The sequence below is a fragment of the Macaca nemestrina genome, chromosome 8 (assembly GCF_043159975.1).
Source record: "Macaca nemestrina isolate mMacNem1 chromosome 8, mMacNem.hap1, whole genome shotgun sequence".
Lineage (NCBI taxonomy): Eukaryota > Metazoa > Chordata > Mammalia > Primates > Cercopithecidae > Macaca > Macaca nemestrina.
In genome coordinates, this window is record NC_092132.1 from 150,064,204 (window position 1) to 150,085,142 (window position 20,939).

General features: G+C 36.8%; 1 protein-coding gene and 1 long non-coding RNA gene across 3 annotated transcripts in view; one reads left to right on the forward strand and one right to left on the reverse strand.

The window, feature by feature from the left end:
* The window catches only part of LOC139355625 (CUB and Sushi multiple domains 1), a 2,038,620-nt gene that overhangs the window by 913,695 nt on the left and 1,103,986 nt on the right, over positions 1-20,939 (forward strand). The window lies entirely within an intron of this gene.
* On the reverse strand, positions 6,897-16,025 carry LOC105491871 (uncharacterized). Its single transcript, XR_011607302.1, has 3 exons — positions 15,887-16,025; positions 9,581-9,699; positions 6,897-7,037 (listed from the first exon to the last, which is right to left on the reverse strand). It is a non-coding gene; the product is annotated as an uncharacterized lncRNA (long non-coding RNA).

The following is a 20,939-nucleotide window of genomic DNA, read 5'->3' on the forward strand; positions in this document are numbered from 1 at the left end:
TTTCCTTTTAATTTTATTTTTTGTGTCTTTGACAGACTTTTTTATCAAAATCATGTTAACCTCCTAGAACTACTTAGGCAATCTTTGCCCCTTCTCTTCTAAAAGATTTCTTAAAATACTGGGTTTTGTTGTAGTTGTTCTTAAATGTTTGACAGAACTCACCAGTGAAACCATCTAGGCCTGTCATTTTAACTTTAAAAAAGTTTATAATATCAGGCCGGGCGCGGTGGCTCACGCCTGTAATCCCAGCACTTTGGGAGGCCGAGGCGGGCGGATCACAAGGTCAGGAGATCGAGACCACGGTGAAACCCCGTCTCTACTAAAAATACAAAAAAAAAAAAAACTAGCCGGGCGCGGTTGTGGGCGCCTGTAGTCCCAGCTACTCGGGAGGCTGAGGCAGGAGAATGGCGTGAACCCGGGAGGCGGGGCTTGTAGTGAGCCGAGATCCGGCCACTGCACTCTAGCCTGGGCGGCAGAGCGAGACTCCGTCTCAAAAAAAAAAAAAAAAAAAAAGTTTATAATATCAAATATTAAATTTTTCTTATAGGTCACCTCAGATGTTCTACCTTGTGTTAGTTTAAATAGGTTGTAATTTTCTAGGACTTTGTCCATTTTACCTATGTGGTCATAATTTTGGGGAAAAATTTATTCACAGTATTTCTTATACACTCTTTAATGTCCTTAGGATCTGTAGAGATTTTGCATCTTTTATTCCTACTGTAGTTAATATGTATCTTTTCTTTTTCTTGATAAGTCTAACTAAACCTTTATCATTTAATCTTTTTCCTAAAATGCCTTTGACTTTGCTAATATCTCTATTTATTTGCCTTTTACAATTTTATATATTTTTTCCTATTGACTTCCTGAGGCAGGATCTTAAATAATTGAGTTTCTATGGTTTTTTGAGTGTAATGTAAGCATTTAAGCTACACACTCCCCCATGAGCACTACTTTAACTGAATCCAACACATTTGGATATGTTTTAATTTTGTAATTATTTGGTTGGAACTTTTCTTAACTTTATTTGTAATAATTTATTTGATCCATTGTGTATTCAACAGTGTTTTGCTTGGTTTCCAGATATGTGGGGTCTTTAAAAAATGCTCTTGTTACCTTTTCCCAATTTGGTCAGAGAAAATACTCTTTAGAATTTAAATTTTTTGGACTTCATTGAGAATTGTTTCATAGTGTAGCATATTATCTATTTTAATCGATATCTGCATTTGTCCTTGAAAACAGTTATGTATTCTGCAGTTGTGGGATATAGTGTTCTGAGTCAACTAGGTCAACATGAGCACAGCTTCGGTTCCTTTCCAGCGGTTGGTAGGGGGACCTCCGTTCCTTGTCACGTGGGTCTCCCCGTAGGGCTAATTTAGTTTTCCCCATGACATGGTGACTAGAGTCCCCAGAAGGTGTGGCCCAAGGGAACAAGGAGGAAGCTGCAAAACCTTTTATAATAATCTATATTCAGAAATCACAGTTTGTAATTCACACAGTACCCCATTGTTTTAACCCAATCAACCCTATTCAGCGTGGGAGGGGACAACACAGAGTTTGCTTGCTAGGAGACGAGAATCACTGGGCATATTTGAAGATGGGCTACCACAATGCATGTCTGAGTTTGTTCCTGCTGCCATAACAAAACGCCACAGACTGGGTAATTTATAAATAACAGAAGTTTATTTCTCACAATTCTGGATCCTGGGAAGTCTACAATGAAGACTTCAGCAGATCTGGTGTCTGGAACCAGCCCAATCTCTCTGTTTCCAAAGTGACACATTCTTACTGAATTCTCCAAGTACATGAACTTTGTGTCCCTCCATGGCACAAGGGAGGCAAAGGCGAAAGGGGGATGAATGCTGTGTGAAACCTCTTTTATAAGGACATTAATTCGATTCAGGAGGGTGGAATCCCCATAGCCTAATCACCTCGCAAATGCCCTGCCTCTTTATACTATCACATTGGGTCTAAGTCCAAATATGAGTTTTGGAAGTACACAAACATGAAATCCACAGCAATGCCTTTACTGAATTTTTATCTAGCTATCTGATCAAATACTTAGAGAGGGGTGTGATAATTTAGCCCAGTCTTATACACCTTATATTAAAATAAAACATTATTTTTCTCTCTCCTGTGGCAGAAATGAAAGAATACTCTTCACTGAGGAAATACCCATTTTCAGTGATTCTGTTACTTTTGTCTTGTAGTGCTAATAAAACTGATAAAATTTAGCTTCTAAACTCTAGAAAGGAATATAATAACTATGACATCATACATAAATGTGCAATACAATTTTATCTTCTGGAGAAACCTATGTGTTAGACAGGACAGTTTTGATCAGTATCTTCTTTTGCAAGCAAGAAATTTGAAAGCAAGAAATTTGAAAACCAGAGAGCTTAAGATACTTAAAGCCATACAATTAATATGCAGCACTGCTAGAACTCATGACTCAGGTTTCAGACACTCATCTAAATATACTTTACACCACACAGCTGAATAAGCAGAGACAGAGAATAAGAGAGAGGTTTAAAAATTCTGAATTAATACAAGACAGTACATTTAAAAGGATTCTCAAACTATTGGAAAGATGTTGCAATTAGGAAGAGGGTACCTTATTTTTATAAAGTAGTTAAGAGTTATTTGCTACTTTCTTCCTTTGTCCTTATCTTTGTAAATATGACTGAATATAATTGGGCATCCAGGACATAATAAAGCATCAGTCTGTAAAAAGTGATAAATTGTATTTAATTATCAGATGGAATATCCCTGGCCTTCCCCCGTATGTCTACGTTCAGAAAGTTGAATGTTTTTGCAGAGAACACAAATTATGAATGATCCTCCTCTAGACTATATCAATGGTTAGACTTTTAAACCATCTTTTGAATAAATAAACAGAAGGTGAGCAGTGTTCCGAAATTATTAATTCAGGATAGAAAGAACAAATTATTGAAGAGACTGCCGTGGTTTCATTTAGGTACTGCAGATTCACTCTTCTGAACACCATTTTTTTGTACCTGCCACAAATCATCCTGAAGCAGGGTACGGTGCTCTCATTGAGAAGCTGGGGTAGTGCACATTAAGCTTCCAAATGTATTACTGCTCGCCAAGGAGAGGCGAACCTGAGACATCCTTGAGCATTCTCTGCATTACCTCCCTGACCTCGCAGCTGCTTTGAATAGCCTGGTGGATAATGAATGCATACTGCCTGCCTTTCTCCAGAGATGTCCCCTTCCCCTGGATGAGTGCCTTTATAAATGAAAAGCTTATATTGCAATCACAGCTGCTATCATTACCTTCTCTTGTTCTCTGTCCTGTAACTGCGGGCAGATTGAGGATCGCCCCTTCCTGATTGATTTTATCTTATTTGGACTATTTTTTAAAGCAGGTTAGCTTTTTCAGACAGGTGTGCCACAATGCTCTCTGAAAAGAGAGTGTGTGTAACAAGTCAGGTTACGTGGACCTTATGAGGGAGTGTGCGCCCAGCATTAGAGAGGTTGTACTTATTCTCGGAAGGATTCAGCTGGAAGTTCAGGAGCAGGAAAATAAATCACATGTTCAAGATCTGTTGTGTTCCACATTAGGAAATGGATGTCTATTTCTTGCATTTTAGTTTGCATTTTGTGTCATATACCACACACCTAGCTCACCTGCTAAAGACAAACCAAATTTTGTCCTCTTATATAAAAAACTTCAGAACACATTAAATATCTACTCCCTAAAAATGTTTCCGATTGTGCAATGAGAGTTGAAAGCTGCGCAGGGAGTTCAAGGGGGCTGAGCTTCTGAATCAGACAGACCCTACCCTTCAGGGTTCCCAGCAGACCGGTGGTCCTCGTGTCCTAACTAGCTGTGTGTCCCAAAGAGCAAGACACTTATGCCTGCAGACTTTGACTTAGTTACCATTAGTTCACAGGTTACTGTGAATGATACATAAAACGCTGCACGGAACGTTTCGGCAATTTGCAAAGGTCACTGAAGTAGCATGTTATAGAACCTGAGATTCTGTGAGTTTGATGCTGTGTGCATACTGCTGCAATAGTATTAATCACCATTATCATTACTCTCGTAGAATGTTTCTCATGGCGCTTTGCCAAACCTAGGTCCTACGAGCAGAGCATCTAAGTCTTTATGGTTCTATTTTGTGTAATTTTGTTCTATTAAAAAATATGCATACCTTGCATTTATCTTTGCAAATTATGCATGGATACACTATTGCCAAATGCGAAAACAGGTAAATTACATGCATATAATTTTGTGAAATGAAATTCTCTGAGGGTTTCTGAATTTTCACAGGACTGTTTTGGGGGAAACAAATGCTGATATAGCAAAGACATACTTTGTTAAGGCTTTGTGAATCCAATTCTCATTGGCATATATGACATGTGGTTGCCCTCTCCAACCACATTATTCCAAACCTACTTACCAATAAAAACACTGTCCAAAAATCAGTCACTTTCAGTAGGTATCAGGATGGATAAGGGTCATGTAATGTAACAGGTAAGATAAACAAGGATCAAGAGCCCACTTAAGAACTCAAATCATACTTTTCCCTCTTCTACTGAGCAATGACCAAGTGCCAGTTGCCTAAGCAGGGCAGACTTGGAGGGAGAGGAAGATGATGACCATAATATTAATTTTGCTTCACTTTCTATGGGCAAATGATTAGGTGAAATGATTTCCACATTCTTTTAATACATGAGATGTATTTGTATAAAAATCTATAGTTTTCTTTTAAATAATGCCAACAATGTATAATGTTATTAAAATGTAATAATGCCATGTCATTTTGAACAGTAGACCTACCCGTCTTGTTTTGTAGTAGCCATTGTGCAGACATCATTTAAACTGAACAAAAGTTAGGCCATGGATAATAATGTACACATTCAAATGGATAATAATTTATATGTTCATAGTTTATGGCAGAAACATCATCTGAAGGTTTGAAATTCTCTTTCCACCATGGTCAGCCTGAACTCCTCACAGTTGTGGTTTTCCAGTGGATAAGCACCAAGCAAATACTACAGCTAGAGCTTAGTGTAGAGTTCCCGACTTCGAGGACAGCGTCCTTTCCACTACATGAAGGCAAACAACAACTATGGTCATGGAATTATTAACCATCTTAGATATTATTTAAATTTGGAAGTGGAAAACTTCTAATATATACTATCTCCTAAAAAAGAAGAAAAATAAGCAACTGTGGGTGGAACTTATGCTCTCATAGGACAGAGGAGGATTAACAGTTGCTCACTGAAACGAGCCAAACCATCATTACTTAAGATCAAGGTCAGAGTTGTTTCCTAAACCAAGCTCCTCTCTGACAACATCTGAACTGGAAAAATGTATTCTTGGATCACAAAAGTAGCCAACCCTTTGCAGTATGCAAAATATTTAACATTTGCGAAAACTAAAGTATTGGCTTAGCCTTCCAGTTACTTATAAAATAATTAAGGAGGTCTCAACAAAGTGACTCTGTGGAAGAGGTAAAATGAAAGAAGTCTCACAGTCTACAGATGAGTAAAATGCTGAAGAACTGCAGAGACAAGAGGGATATGGACACAATGGCAAAAGGAGCGGTTCATGGAAGAAATCGGAAGGCAAATGTGGTGAGAGTTACCTAGTAAAGCCTGAGAGGTAAAGAGCCCATGGGAAAAGGAGTAAACTTTTAGACATGAAGGCCCTTCATGAGATGACACTAGCTCTTCATAGCTCAGCCATTCACTGCTTTTTTCCGTGTGATCAAAGTGAATCTATGCGCTAGTCCATTGGAAGAACCCATTCTCAACCCCTCCTTTAAACAAACACAGTTTCTTCTGCCTTAAGCACTCTTTTTCTCCCTCCTATTTCTTGTAAATACATATTCCTGTCTCGGTGCTCTATTTAAAAACACCTTCTCTTACAAGCTTCCCTGAAACACCCAAGAAAAATTGGTTTGTTCTTCTAAGAGGTTTGTTCCCACGTGCCTATGAGATGCATGACGATCCCTTTGTATACTTTCGAATGACAACCTTATATGGAAGAAATGACAATCTTTTTTTTTTTTTTGAGATGGAGTCTCGCTGCCTTAGCCTCCTGAGTAGCTGGGACTACAGGTGCCTGCCACCACACCAGGCTAATTTTTTATATTTTTTTTTAGTAGAGACGAGGTTTCACTGTGTTAGCCAGGATGGTCTCCATCTCCTGACCACGTGATCCGCCTACCTCAGCCTCCCAAAAATGCTGGGATTACAGGTGTGAGCCAGAAATGACAATCTTTTGAGCAGATATTGATTTGAACTCCAGGTAATGCACTTCCCCTGCACATGACGTTGCTGAATGTTTCCTAACCTCTCTGGACTTCAGGTGCCCTCCTTACAAAATGGGGATCATAATAAAACCTTATTGATCATATGTAATGAGTGGATAATGTATGTAATGGCATGATTACTCTCAAGTACATTTTAGAAATTCAGTATGTAGAATTCTGATACTTATTTGTGTAGATTTTGCTTCATCTTTAGCTTGTGAAGTACTCAAGGGAAGGATCATACCTTACTCTTAGGTACATTGTCACCATGGTGCGCACCTGTCAAGTAGGAGTCATTGTTTAAAAGCAGGCAATGACGATGGGTTTTAAGGAGGAGCCAACCACTACTACTGAGGAGCTAGAATGAACCCAAGCAGAGCTTCACAGAGATGCATGGCTTGTATATTGCAGACTGAGCAGATCTGCCTATAGGGGGTGTATACATGGAGCGGGTGAGGAAAAGAAACTTGGAGACAAACTGTTATCAGATGAGTGGTAGAGTCCTAGCTTGGCCACTGACCAGCCTTTTGATGTCTAGAAAAAAAACACAAATATTCAAACCTAATTTTCTTAATCTTCAAATGATTTTTATTATTTTTACAACTCCATGAGAAGACACTGAGCAAAGGGGTAGAAAAGCAAGAACATGGCCCTTGTGCCCCAGTCTATGAAGATGGTATTAAAAGGGTCATTAGAAGCATTCCATTATCCCTGGCTATTGCTTCCCCTCATGATGTCGCTCCCTGCTACTGACCTGACGAAAAGAGAACATGGGTTATTAATTGCATCTTTTCATCTGTACAAAAATATGCATTGGGCTATTCATACAATGGAAAGAAAGTTTACTACAGGAATAAATTAATGTGAACCCACAAGAATGCTGAAACAATGTGTCTGTGTATCAGTTTAGCTAATTCTCCATGAAGAAATCTTTAATGCTTTCCCTAATAAAGTGTATTTACTTTAAAGTGAAATACATCAATAAATATCTTCAGTGTTTTGGCATCAGATGTGCAGCTGGCTTCATTGTTTCAATAGGCACAATAATAATTTGCCTGCATTATGATGATAGGACTCAGAAGAATGGAGCTGCCTGATAGTGTTCTATATGCTGTTTTTAGCCAGAGTTAAAATAGACATCACACAACTGAATAGAATGCCTGATTACAGATTACATAAATTATGGAAAATATATTTTGATCCAAGGGATGCAGACATTGCCTATTCACAATTTGTTATCTGCTCATGGTACAGTACTTGATAAACTCCTACACTTTATTCTCCATGGGCTATATTGACTCATTCAATTGTTTCCTACCAAAAAAATGGACATGTCTCTATAGACTAAAACATTAGCTCATATTCCATTTATACTTTGCCTTTTTCTCTTTTATATGATCCAGTAGTTGAATAAAAATTGCCTGAAACACCACCCTATTTGAACTGACCCTGGTAATGGACTGTGTAAGTTCCATTCCTGACCACTCTTGTAGTCAGGTCCATACCTGAACACAGGAAATCAGATGGATGACACAATGATACTGTTAATGCAACATTCTGAGAGAAAGTCAAGTGAAGATAGCTTTTCAACTTACATATATGACTTTTTTTTTTTTTTTTTTTTTTTTTTTCCGGTTATAGACGGGGTTTCACTATGTTGGCCAGGGTAGTGTTGAACTACTGACCTCAAGTGATCCACCTGACTTGTCCTACCAAAGTGCTAGGATTACAGGCGTGAGCCACTATGCCAGGCCTCAAATGTAAATATATGGGTTGCCTTAAAGCAACCTATGGAGAACAAATAATTTTAAACATTTATTAGCAAGAATATAGCAAGTTTTTTCTCAAAAGGATAGTTAGAAATACATGTGAAATATAGAAAAACTAAAAAAAAATCCTGTATTTCAAAACTAAGATTTTATATTTAAAAAGTTGGATATCAAACTCGTCATTATGGCAGAGTTAGGTCTAGATTATGAATGCATAGTTCAATTATGTAATATGTTGATATGTGTAATAAAATTAAAAGAAAAAATGATGCAGAAATGCAGTGAAGAGTTGAAAATAGCAAACTGAATTGCCATTGGAAATGTGTAAGCTGAATTTAAAGTTCATTATAGCATTTTCCATGTAAATTATTTGAAGATTTCTCTCTTTGGCATGTAGTCATTTCTTACAAACGTATTTTTTCCTACTCCCTACTGGTGGATTACATTTCTTGAAATAGCGCTATTTTTTTCCAACTGAGAGATGAAAGAGGAATCGGAGAGCCTGGGGACACACATGCAGGGCAAATATGGGCATGTAAAGGATTCTGTGACGATGGCAAGGTCTTCTGGAAGGACATTGCTATATTAGGCATCAATTACAAATCAGAGAAAGGAAGGAGGCATATTTAGGCTCAATTTGGTTTATGTCTCTGAAAATTCCCATGGAACAGAGTGAGAACAATTTTTGGAATGAGCTGAAAAATGTTTATCATAGGGCAATAGCATTGGGACAAGAGAATAAAGAGCAAAGTTGAGAATGGTAAGAAACAAGAATTAAATTCTGTCTTAGGAAACAAATACATGACCAAGATAAAATATACCTCCCTTCTGTCACCCAGGCAGATATGCTGACCTTGAATGATCAGCAGTTCCACTGACAGCAGGAGGAATCTGATAGGCAGAGCAGTGGTTTAGAGGGGATGTTTTGTTTTGACCAGAGTGACTTTGATGTGATGGTAAAAAAGTAAAACAGTGAAAGTAAACTCCTGGTAGGATGTGAAGCCTCAACTAGACATTTAAGGATAATGATATGTATAGGATACCCAAATTAATTATTTGATATAAAAAATTATAAGACCTTATTATAATAAAAGATTGAGGAACGATTAAAAGATACTAATGATAAAGAATATGTTATATATAATATATATACCATATATAATATATATACCATATATATTTTATATATATATATATTTTATGGTTCCTCACATACATATCTTTTATGGTTCCTCACTCATATTATATATATGGGTGACAAATGGGCTTTTACACTGGGAGGTATCAGTAGAGAACTGGAGGAGCTGAAATTCACAGAGCTGTCATCTGGATTTAGAGACTTATCTCTATACTAGTTTTTACCCACTGTGTGCAGTTGGATGCATCATTGAGCTTTCTTGACTTCATCATACTCATCACTAAAATGAAGTAGGGGCTTAAAACATATATCATTTCTGACCAATTATCTTGAGAATAAGAGTTACATACTACGTAGTACAGAATTATCTAGAATTGCAATTTTTCTTACTATTAGCTGGAATTTATTCTTCATTGTGATGACATAATTCAGAGGACACTGTCATCCTTGTATAAGATTTCTTTTACTGATATCCATGTTATAGTTCAAAATTTCAGTAGTTCTTCAGACTGGAAAGATAATGGAAATAAAGATGAGAAAAGAGTAGCCTATCTTAAGCTAGCAGTTAAAGCAAAGGCATGGCTTGCCTTGTGTGATGGTGCATATTCTGATGTGGTTAGTATTCAAAGCCTGAGATGTGAGCTCATTCCCCAGGGTGGGTCAGGGCTTGGAGAGCCAGAGGTGAGTAGCAGTGAAAGACAAGATATGGCTAAATATTTTGTTAGGAGCAGGATGAATAAGGCCTTGTTAGAGAATAATCCTTAAAATAAAGGTAACAGGCAACTATCAAATGTTTTTAAGTTTAGGACATGAATCTTTATTATATTATTTCATTTTCTTTTAGCTATTTGTGTTTTAGGTATTCCTTTTTGACTCTATTTGTTCATATATACTTATATTTCTAATAACGAATTCAAAAACATTACCTTCTGTCACTGTTACAGTTAAAATATTCAATAAACCAGAGAAAGTCTATGCTTATTAGTCCATTCTCACGCTGCTATAAAGAACTGCCTGAGACATAACTTTTAAAGGAAGAGGTTTAATTGACACACAGTTCTGCAAGGCTGGGCGGCCTCAGGAAACTTACAATCATGGCAGAAGGAGAAGCAAACATATTCTTCTTCACATAGTGGCAGGAGAGAGAAGTGTCAAGCAACGGGGGAAAAGCCCCTTTTAAAACCATTAGACCTGTGAGAACTCACTCACTATCACGAGAACATCATGGAGCAGCCATACCCATGACTCATTACCTCCCACTGGGTCCCTCTCATGACATGTGGGGATTACGGGAACTACAATTCAAGATGAGATTTGGGTGGGGACACAGCCAAACCATATCACTTCTCTGTCCATAATATTTATTGGAATTAAAATATCCCCCCTCCACCCTCCCAGAGAAAGAAACAATTCCACATTTTAAAACTTAGAGTGAAAGAGTACTGATTTATTTTCTTAGTATATATAAAGTACCAATGGATTGGGAAAGAATCCAATTTTAAATTTCTGGACTAGAACAGATATGAACTGGCTCCCTAAGGACAATAGCCTGCTTCCTTTTTCACTCTGGGAACCACGAAGGACCCCTCTGCTCATCACAACCTCCTGAGAAAGCTGGCTAAGCTGGAAACATTCTGAAAGAGACAGACAACCTGAGAACATGCAACCGTTTCTACATTGACAATTTTATATCTATAAAATGAATCCAGTGCTCCAAAATGTCTCACAAATCAAGGCAATTTCCCCAATACAGTGTGAGTTATACTACAATAATGGATTAACTCTGCTATGCAGAATAAGGAATAAATGAATCACCGTTCAATATTTTACCAATTACATATATTCTCTAAGGAGATATCTGACATTTTTAGTTATCAATTCCTACAGAATTCATTTGCCACTTTATTTTACCTATAACGAGATTTGGACAGAAAACATTTACATTAGTATTACCAGATATAAAACTTATTTTGGTATTAAAACTAACATTTTACTTTTCTTCTTTAGCATCAAACAAAATGCAGCACTCCACCTGAGAGATCTCCATATCTATAGTTTTAATATACATATACATATATTAATAATTCATCTTTATTTTGTAATATAACTATAATACTTTATGTTTTTTAGATTATTCTAAGTCCTTAAGCTGCACATAGTAGAATGAAATATTATTTAAATTTTTAAATGTGCTACAAGGAAGGATTTTCAGCCTAGCAAAATTTAATCCTGCTTACTTTTTCCTAGCATTTTCATATTTAGTGTATTCAACTTTGTTGTTTGTCTAATAATACTGAAGAAATATTATTCACTATATGAGCATTATTTACTCATCATTCATACTGAGGTTATTACAGTGAGTAAAGGCAGGCATGTCCCCATTTGTAGAGTTCACAACCCATTAGGGAAGGCAGACTCAAACTGTCACACAAAAATATAAAAAAATTCAAAGTATGGTGCCTTATACAGAGAAACTACTGCTGCCAGGTGGAAGTTTAAGAGGAGTATGCATTCTGGAGGAGATAAATAAAAACTCACAAAATTCTACCAAGAAAAAGGCATCATAGAAACGATCATGTAGCGCAATCATAACTAAAGAGAACTACTTTGCAAACAATGTTCTTTTTTTTTTCCTAAATCAATGAAATTAAATGGTCTGGAATCTCAATGTCATCATTATACACAATTTTAACCTATATTGTCAATTAAAAAGGGACTGATATTTTATATTAAAATTGAGTTCTGCTCAAATGTAGGACGGTAATTTGAAATGATTTGTAGCAGGATGATTTGTGTCAGATCCTTTAACTTCCCCCAGGAATATTTGTGGTAGCTCATGTTCCCAAATATCATATTTTATAAAGTATCAAATTTTAGATTTTCATAATTGAATATAAACAAGTTTTTGGAACAATGCTTCTCTAAAAGTAAATAATAATGTACAAAATATATTCTATGTTGATGAGATAGACATTGAAAATATTGCTATCATTTATGGACTCAATATCACATTTGACATTCAGATGGCAAATATTGTTAATCTATAGCTTTTGTTTTCTTTCATTGTTTAGCTGACACCGTTTCATGACTTTCTTTATGAAATAATTTGTTTTTACTTTCTCTGGGGTTAAAAAAAACCTGTATAATTTGTGTATAATTTAGCATAGTGACATTAACTAATTGGGCCATACAAGTTATGCATTATATTTATATATAATATAAATATTATATTTAATATTGGACATGGAGAGCACATGGAGAGCATGATTAACTTAAAACCCATTTAAGCTCACTTAATTGTATTACAAAATTTCTCTACTCCATGTCAATATTATAACAAAACTAAATGTGTAAAAGTAGAAGCAATAAATGCATCTTTCTTTAAAGTCATTAAAGCTTTCCAAAGCCAACGAGAAACATTTTATTATAGTGACTTATCAAAAGAGGCAACCATCAAAAACCTCTATAGATTAAGACTACTTCAAATATTTGTATAGATCTAGACTACTTATTGATGATATTACTGAATTTAAACTACTTTAAATCCAACTATTAACAAAGCAGTTTTCAACCAATTAATACTGAGATAAATAATTTAGGAAAATTTTGTATTTGTATTTGGGTTCATTTTCAAGTGTATAATTGCTGAAATGGAAAATAGAGCTGGTGTCTATACAAGTCAATATTTGCATGTTAGTGAGTTACTTAGAAATAATCTAAATATAACTATACTTCAGAGAATTATTCCCCAGAATAAATTCATTGAAATTCAATTCATTTCACTTTATTTATCTCAATACTGAGAAGTGAATATATCCCTCATACTGTAGGATTAATAGCATGGTTATTTTTATGCCATCTGGCACTAAGACACATCCCAGGTCCTCTGAAAGAATATTGGATGAGGACAGCCAGAAAATGAGGAGAAAATAGAATCTAAGTAAGACAGTCACACAGAATAACAAATAGCTCCTAAAATTTCCCTCAGCTTCTTCTAAATTTACTTTTTTTAGCTTCATTAAGTATGACCTTGCTCTTATGTGACTAAGAACTGTCAGCTTTCACAACTCTTCATTTTGTGTTACTTCAGCCAGGTTTCTTTACTCTCTTCTTTTAAGTCTAATTTTGTCCTATTTTTACCTTCTCATCATTGAATGCACCTATTGCTTTTTATTTTTTTAAGCAAGTAATTGTTAATGAGCTTTCTTTGAAGTGCTTAGTCTCAATTTTTTCTAAAACTGAAATCACAAAAGTGTTCATGTTCTGCCAATTTCCAGGATCATGATGGTAACAGGAAATAATACATAGCAGATCATGGACAGAAAAGCAGAATGAATATTGACTATCATCTACGATACACTTATAGGTGATAATTGGATTGGTCCTTACATATAGAGTGTATTGTGTAATTCAAGGCATCATCTGATGTCACAAGGATAATTTTAAAACTTTTGAAAGAATGTTCTAAGTGGTTATATCCAAGGTTATGTTGATTTGACTTTTTCCACTATACATAGAGGTTGGGTTTATTTTCAAGCTTCTAAATTGTTGTAGTGGAAAAAAGGGCTTTCGGGCTGCCTTGAAACCTATGAGCTTTATACTCAATTTCCATGGCTGTGAGGTTCCATGTGAAGCAGCTGCAGAGAGAAAGGCAAAGGTTGTAAACACCTAGTTTATCTCTGTATTCCCAGTTCGCAGAGTTGAAATCACTCCAGGAGATCCACAGAAATAAAGGGGAAGCCCTCCTTAATCGTGTAGATGTTTAATTTTCAAAACATAAACAGAAAACACAGACACTTGCAACCACACAACCTCATCTTTCTTATATACATGAAAATATGCACCATACTTAAAACTATGTGATTCCTGTTTAGAACTTTCAGCAATTACATGGATTATAGTCACAATTCCCTTTACTACAAATGTGAAATAATAAAATCTATCTCCCAAAGAAATAAGAATTGGAATAATATAATGGTGTAAAATGCTTGGCACATAGAATGCAATAAACTAAAGGTAGCTAGCTATTATTGAAAACTAGCATTTGTATGTTTGTGTCACGTACAAGTAACTACATTTTGAAGGCAAAATAAAGTCTTTTTTCCAAAAGTGCAATTCAGGATGGCCAAATAAACTCCTATGGGATTTGATCCTTTTTCACTTGCAACTATGGATGAAATATACAAATAAATACATAAGACAGAAAAACACCTGGAAACTAGAAGCACTAGAAAATTGAAGAGAAACAGGCAGATTCCGAAGGAGTTGAACAGCCTATGGTGAATCACCCATTTTTTGGCTTTTAGCTAAGCCAAGCATGTACCGAAGTCAGTGCTGGTGGGAAAACCAAAACTCTATCCTAACATCCACTTTCTTTCTGAACCACCAAAACTACATCCACCAGAAGATGAGGGAGGAATCCCAGAAAGGAGAGCTCCAGACTGGAGAGCCCCAAATTGTGGTTCTAGGTGCTGCCCAAGACTTTAACTGACTCTCGAGCTCTGAGTAAGTGGAGCAGATTGCAAACGGGACAGCTGAAGATAGAGGAGCTCCATGAGAGTGGATGTGCACACCACCCTCAACAACAGAAGTGTTCAGTTTGAGTGCAACCAACTTAATTTCCTGCCAAGAAATAAAAAATAAAATCTCAAAGATGAAATAAATGTATACATGAATTTTTGGAGGAACATAACAGAGTCTAAAATCTCCAAAAATAAGTCAAACTCACAATTCCAGAAACAACAACTAGTCATTCAACATATTTCAGCCAGTTTAAAATTAAAAATTAAAAAAATAAAAGGCCCCAAAACTTAGACCAAGTTTGATAGGACCCAGATGTTGGAATTAGCAGACAAGAATTTTAATTGCAGCTATTATTATAACTATGGTTAAATAAGTAAAGGAAGCAATGCTCTTGGTGAAAAAAGTTAGAAATATCAGCAAATAAATAGGGGTTATAAAATGAAAATCAAATGAATATTTAAATACCAAAAATACAATTTTTGTAAAAGTGGGTTTACTTGGAAGGGCTTAACAGATTCAAAATGACATGAGTTAGGGAACTTGATGTTAGTCCAACGGAAATAATCTAATCAGAAGAATATAAAGAAAATAAGACTGAAAAAATATAACGAGCAGGGCATCAGGCTTCTTTGAGACAATATCAGGCCTAACACACGTTTAGCAGGAACTCCAGAAGGAGAAGGGAGAGGGAGAATAAGGGAAAAAGTATCTTTAATGTACTAATGGATAACATTTTCCAAATTTGGCAAAAAAAAAAAAAAAAAAAAAAAAGACTGAAGAGGCTCTGTAAATTGAAAGATAACTACAAAGAAACCATAACCATGTATACCACAACCAAACTGCTTCAAAAGCGACAGAAAAAGCTTGAAGGCAGTCAGAGAAAACTGACGTATTACACACAGGAAACAACCGTTTAAATTATTGCTGATTTTACATCAAACACCATGGAGGCCATCCATGGCAAACAACATCATTACATTGCTGAAAGCAAAATGAAAGAAAACAAACAAAAAGGAACTGTCAGCCTAGACATTGATATCATGTGAAAACAACCTTCAAGAATGAGGGCGAGTCAGAAAATCAAAGGAAGCTATGAAAGCTATGAGAGGGTGTCAAGACAGGCACGCAGTGGAGGAAATGCTGAGACGGTTGCTCGGGCTTCATGGAAACAACCTGCGGTGAAAACTTGGCTCTTCAGTGACGAACAGAAAGCGTTATAGGTGGCGGCCGGGCGCGGGGGCTCCCGCCTGTAATTCCAGCACTTTGGGAGGCCGAGGCGGGAGGATCACGACGTCAGGAGATCCAGACCATCCTGGCTAACTCGGTGAAACCCCGTGTCTACTAAAAAACACACAAAAAACTAGCCGGGCGTAATGGCGGCGCCTGTGGTCCCAGCTCCTCGGGAGGCTGAGGCAGGAGAATGGCGGGAACGCGGGGGGCGGAGCTTGCAGGGAGCCGAGATCGCGCCGCTCACTCCAGCCTGGGCGACAGAGCCAGACTCCGTCTCAAAAAAACAAAAGCATTATAGGTGGTAAATATTTTGGTTAACATCAGAAGATACTTTCTCTGAGTTTCTTGAAAGTGCATGAGACTTTTTAAGTAAAAATTACAACATTGTGTTTTAGAATATTGGAATTGCATGTGTTTGTAATATATATGATAACCATGGGGGAAAAAAAAAAGAAAAAGGTTTGGTAAATGAACCTCTAAAAATGCATTCTGTGTACATTAAAAAAGAAAGTGATATAATATTTACTACAAGAAGACTGAAAAATCTTGGATATTTCTTTAATTCCAAGAGTAAACACTAAAATACTGCCAAAAGTATAATTAAAACACCAATAAGTTAATTAAAAGAAAATTCTTAAGAACATTGAACATTCTAAAGGAAGGCAGGAAAGAACAGAAAAGCAAAAGTAGAGAAGACAAAAAGAAAAAAATTAATAATAATGCAATTTCATACAAACTGTTAAAAAAAAGTATCTTACTGTTGCAGTACCAGATAGAAGCTTTTCATAGAAGTCTTCATTTCGATATGCATTCAGTAATGAGTTTTTGAATAATTACTCATGTGTTTGACACCATAACGGGAATGTGGAAGATAAAAGTAGGCAGCATCCCTAAACTCAAGGAGCTTAGAGTTTAGTGGGAGAAAGAAAGAGGAGCATAACATGAGAATGCAATCCAGTTAGTGAAATAGGGACCACGGCCCAGGAACCTGCAGAGGTGTGAGGGGACCACAGGTCAGAGAGTATTAGACTGTGGCCACTGGCTCAAGATACATCTACATGGATGCCTGTGAATGGGAGATGGAGAGGGAGAGTGATAAGAATAAGTCATTGACCATTAACAAATGTCAGGTAGTCTGCACATTTACTTACCTAGAGCTAATATCCTGCGAAAAACAAAACTATTTCTTTTCTGGTGAATATCATACGTGCTCATTATGGAAAACTCAGAAAACACACAAGAGCATAAAGTGAAAATCATTGGTGGTTCTACTACCTATAGATAAGCGTTGGAATTTTGTTCACTTTCAGTTTTTAAAAATGGTCAAAAAGGTCTGGTGTGGTGGCTCATGCTTGTAATCCCAGCACTTTGGGAGGCCAAGGTGGGTGGATCACGAGGTCAGGAGTTCAAGACCAGCTTGACCAATATGGTGAAACCCGGTCTCTACTAAAAATACAAAATATTTAGCCGGGTGTGGTGGTGCGTGCCTGTAGTCCCAGCTACTGGAGAGGCTGATGCAGAAAAATCGCTTGAACCCAGGAGGTGGAGGTTGCAGTGAGCAGAGGTCGTGCCACTGCACTCCAACGTGGACAATAAATCAAGACTCCGTCTTAAAAAAAAAAAAAAAAAAGTAAAATAAATGACCTTCTAATAGACAAAGAATCCATAGTAATCTTTACCAAAATTTTGATTCTTTTCTCATCTGTATGAGAATTTTACATTCCTGCCTCGATCAGAGTAGGTGGTTTCATGCCTACCCATCGTAATATATATTTGCACAGTCTCCTATGAACAATAGTGTAGTATTTCCCTTGAGAAAATCAAAATGGAATCCATGACAAACTCGAATAAAATTGTTTAAAGACGGAGTAAATAGTCCATAGAAGGAAAGAATAAAACATAAGCTAAGTAAAAATCAACTACTGGGTTATCCTTCCAAGCCATTCAACGTTTGAACAGAGGAGGAAACTGACATTGTAAATTTTGCCAAAAATTTCTCAGCAAAATTATAACTATGTTTTGGATGATTATAACGATATTTTACATAGTCTAGTGCCTCACTAGATGGTGGGGCTGCATTTTGGTACAGTCCATGGCTGTCGCTGATACAATGAATTTTTGTCAGTGGTTTTATTATGTAATGTTCTAATTTGTACAGAAAATCATTATTTTATGGTAGATAATTAAACAGTACAGGAATAGTTATTTCTTTTTTTCCGCACTAGATATCTTGAAATGGCAATAATAGTTTTCATCTTTTCCATCTTTTTTAATCTTAAACTCACAGTTACACTGAAATGGTAAGATTAAATGAACTAGATATGGTTTCTGCAATCATTACAAGTGCCTCATTTGGGAAGTCCAGTGGTCTCCAGAGGATACATTTCATGTGTCTGCATTTTGACTCATAAAAACTAAACATGTTTTGTTTCAGTGATGATGCTTTGTGTTAGGCTATCATGAAAGACTTCTTTCTAACATAAACATTTAATTTTCTGTAACCCTGCTTTTCATTTCTCTCCCCGATACGAAATAAAAGTTAAACTCCCTTGGCTAACAAATAAGATCCCCTCCCTGCTTGGAGCCCCACTGTCGTGCTGGCCTCACAGCTCGCCCTCAACACACTGTCTTCCAGCTACAAAATAGACTTCTTGACTCTCCGAGTACAGCAAGCTTTGTGTGGTTCCCCTCATTTTCTTCTGCTTTTAACACTGCACAGAAGATTTTTCTGCCCTTCTGCCACCCCTTTCCTAAGAAAACCCTAGATGACGCTCTATAGACCCCTTCTCTGGCTCTCCAAGAAGACTGTCACTGATGTGTCTGTTTTTTTTATCACCCCCCCCTCCTTTTTTTTTTGAGACGGATTCTCACTCTGTTGCACAGGCTGGAGTGCAGTGGTGCAACCTCTGCTCACTGCAACCTCCACCCCCACCCAGGGTTCAAGTGATTCTCCTGCCTCAGCCTACCGAGTAGCTGGGATTACAGGAGCGCACCACCATGTCCAGCTAATTTTTGTATTTTTAGTAGAAACGGGGTTTCTTCATGTTGGCCAGGATGGTCTCCATGTCTTGACCTCGTGATCCACCCACCACGGCCTCCCAAAATGTTGGGATTACAGGCGTGAGCCACTGCGTCCGGCTCCAGTTTTAGTAATTCTGTTTACAGGAAAACGTTCATACAATTCGTTGTCCAAACAACAACAAGTACGTTTATCAAATTACACTATCTAATATAGAAAGGTTAATATTCCACAGAACGAGTTAGATGGTGAGATTGCATTTTATTCTTTTTGAGTAAACCTACTTTGTGTAGGGTCATGTTGGATGAATAAAAGAATGGAAAAATTAAAATGCTATTGTTGAAAATTATTCTGGCTTTAGCTACATGTAAAGCTATACAACAAAATTAAGTTAAATTCATTTAAACATTTTGAAATTAAAAAAACTAATTTATTTCTTGTGAAAGGAACTGATATACCACTTTATAACAATTATACGTTCTCTGGGAAATATTCATTAGTCTAGGAAATACTACTTTTCTACCAAAATCCATTTTAACTCCCAACTCCCTTTTAAATTCCCTGAATTTTACCTTACTTGAAAATCTTACTTAACCAAAATTTAGTATGGCAGAGAGTTGCAAAAATTCTGTCTCGGCTGTGATTCTTAGTTTTCATAATTATCTCTCCTGAACATTTTACTTGTAGAAAAAAGATGATAAAATAGGTGCAAACACTGAGAATAGCATTTCACTCAGTATCTTTCATCCTTGTTTTCTCTTTGGTTTTGCACGAAGTGACTCTGTGGAAACACATTTGAGGAAAACGGGCCTCGTACCCTTTTCTATGTCTGAATTTCAGTCTTCGCCATGTGGCAATACTTGATTTTCATCATACACAAAACTAAGAGCTCATGTTGTCTTGTTACTTAGTTGTGGAGTTGCTTTAGGATAGATTCATTAGGTTTCACCCTGAGGGTATTTACAAAATACAAATGGCATTTGTCACTTGATTTAAAACATAATGTTGTTATAGTTACATTTGTTCTGTGAGGCTGTGTTAAATCAATAGTGATCAAGGCTACCGTGGGTGAGTGGGAGTTGTCCTTTGCGCTCTTGGAGCACAGGCAGAGCTTGCATTTGCCTCTCACCAGTTTCCATATTTGCTTGCGGTTTGTATCACTTCTCAATCTTCACTCTCTTTTCAAACAAACTGTCATCTGTTTTCAGGTTGGAAAGAATAGAAATGTTCTTGGTTTGATGAGCAAAACAATCCACAAAGAGCTGTTAGTGGTTAGTAATGTGGTGCATTTCCCTTCTGGGTATAATCACATGAAAGACAATTACCACATCATGTAACAAATCTTTACTGGTAAAATTTCAGGCAGATATATTTAGAAATAATCCAAATTGTTTTCTATCAAGTCAATAATTAATGCTTACATCATTTATTTGAGAAATATTATTGGGTAGCTAGTATGTGCAAGGCACTCTGTGGTGTTCTATAAAGTTACGAGGACATGCCAAACACCGCTGCCCTGAATGAGACTTAGAAATACACACAATGACACAACAGGCTAGGCAGCAGATTACGTTTAAGAGCCAGAGATAAATGTTTAAGGTTGTGCAGAGAAAGAAGGGATACCTTGCAGGTGCAAAGGGAACAGGAGACAAAGAAGGAAGGAGGTGTTGCCCATGATTGGCAGTTGAAACCGTCCCTAAGGAGAGGTGAATGTGAACCTGCAGAAATAATGGGTGAGCCTTCCAAACAGAGAAAAGAGCTTGAACAAAGGCTCAGGACAGGAAGCTCAGAACTCTTTCATTGTTTTGGAAATAAGCCTCCTGTTCCTGGCTTTCCCATTCCTTTCTTAGGGTTCCTCTGACTTCATCCAAGGATATTAGTGGAGAAGGTCTCCTTCCCCTATTTTATTTTTCACCCAAATTGGAGGAGCATCAACGATTTGCCAATTTTCTATAATTCTCATTCTTCCATGGACCA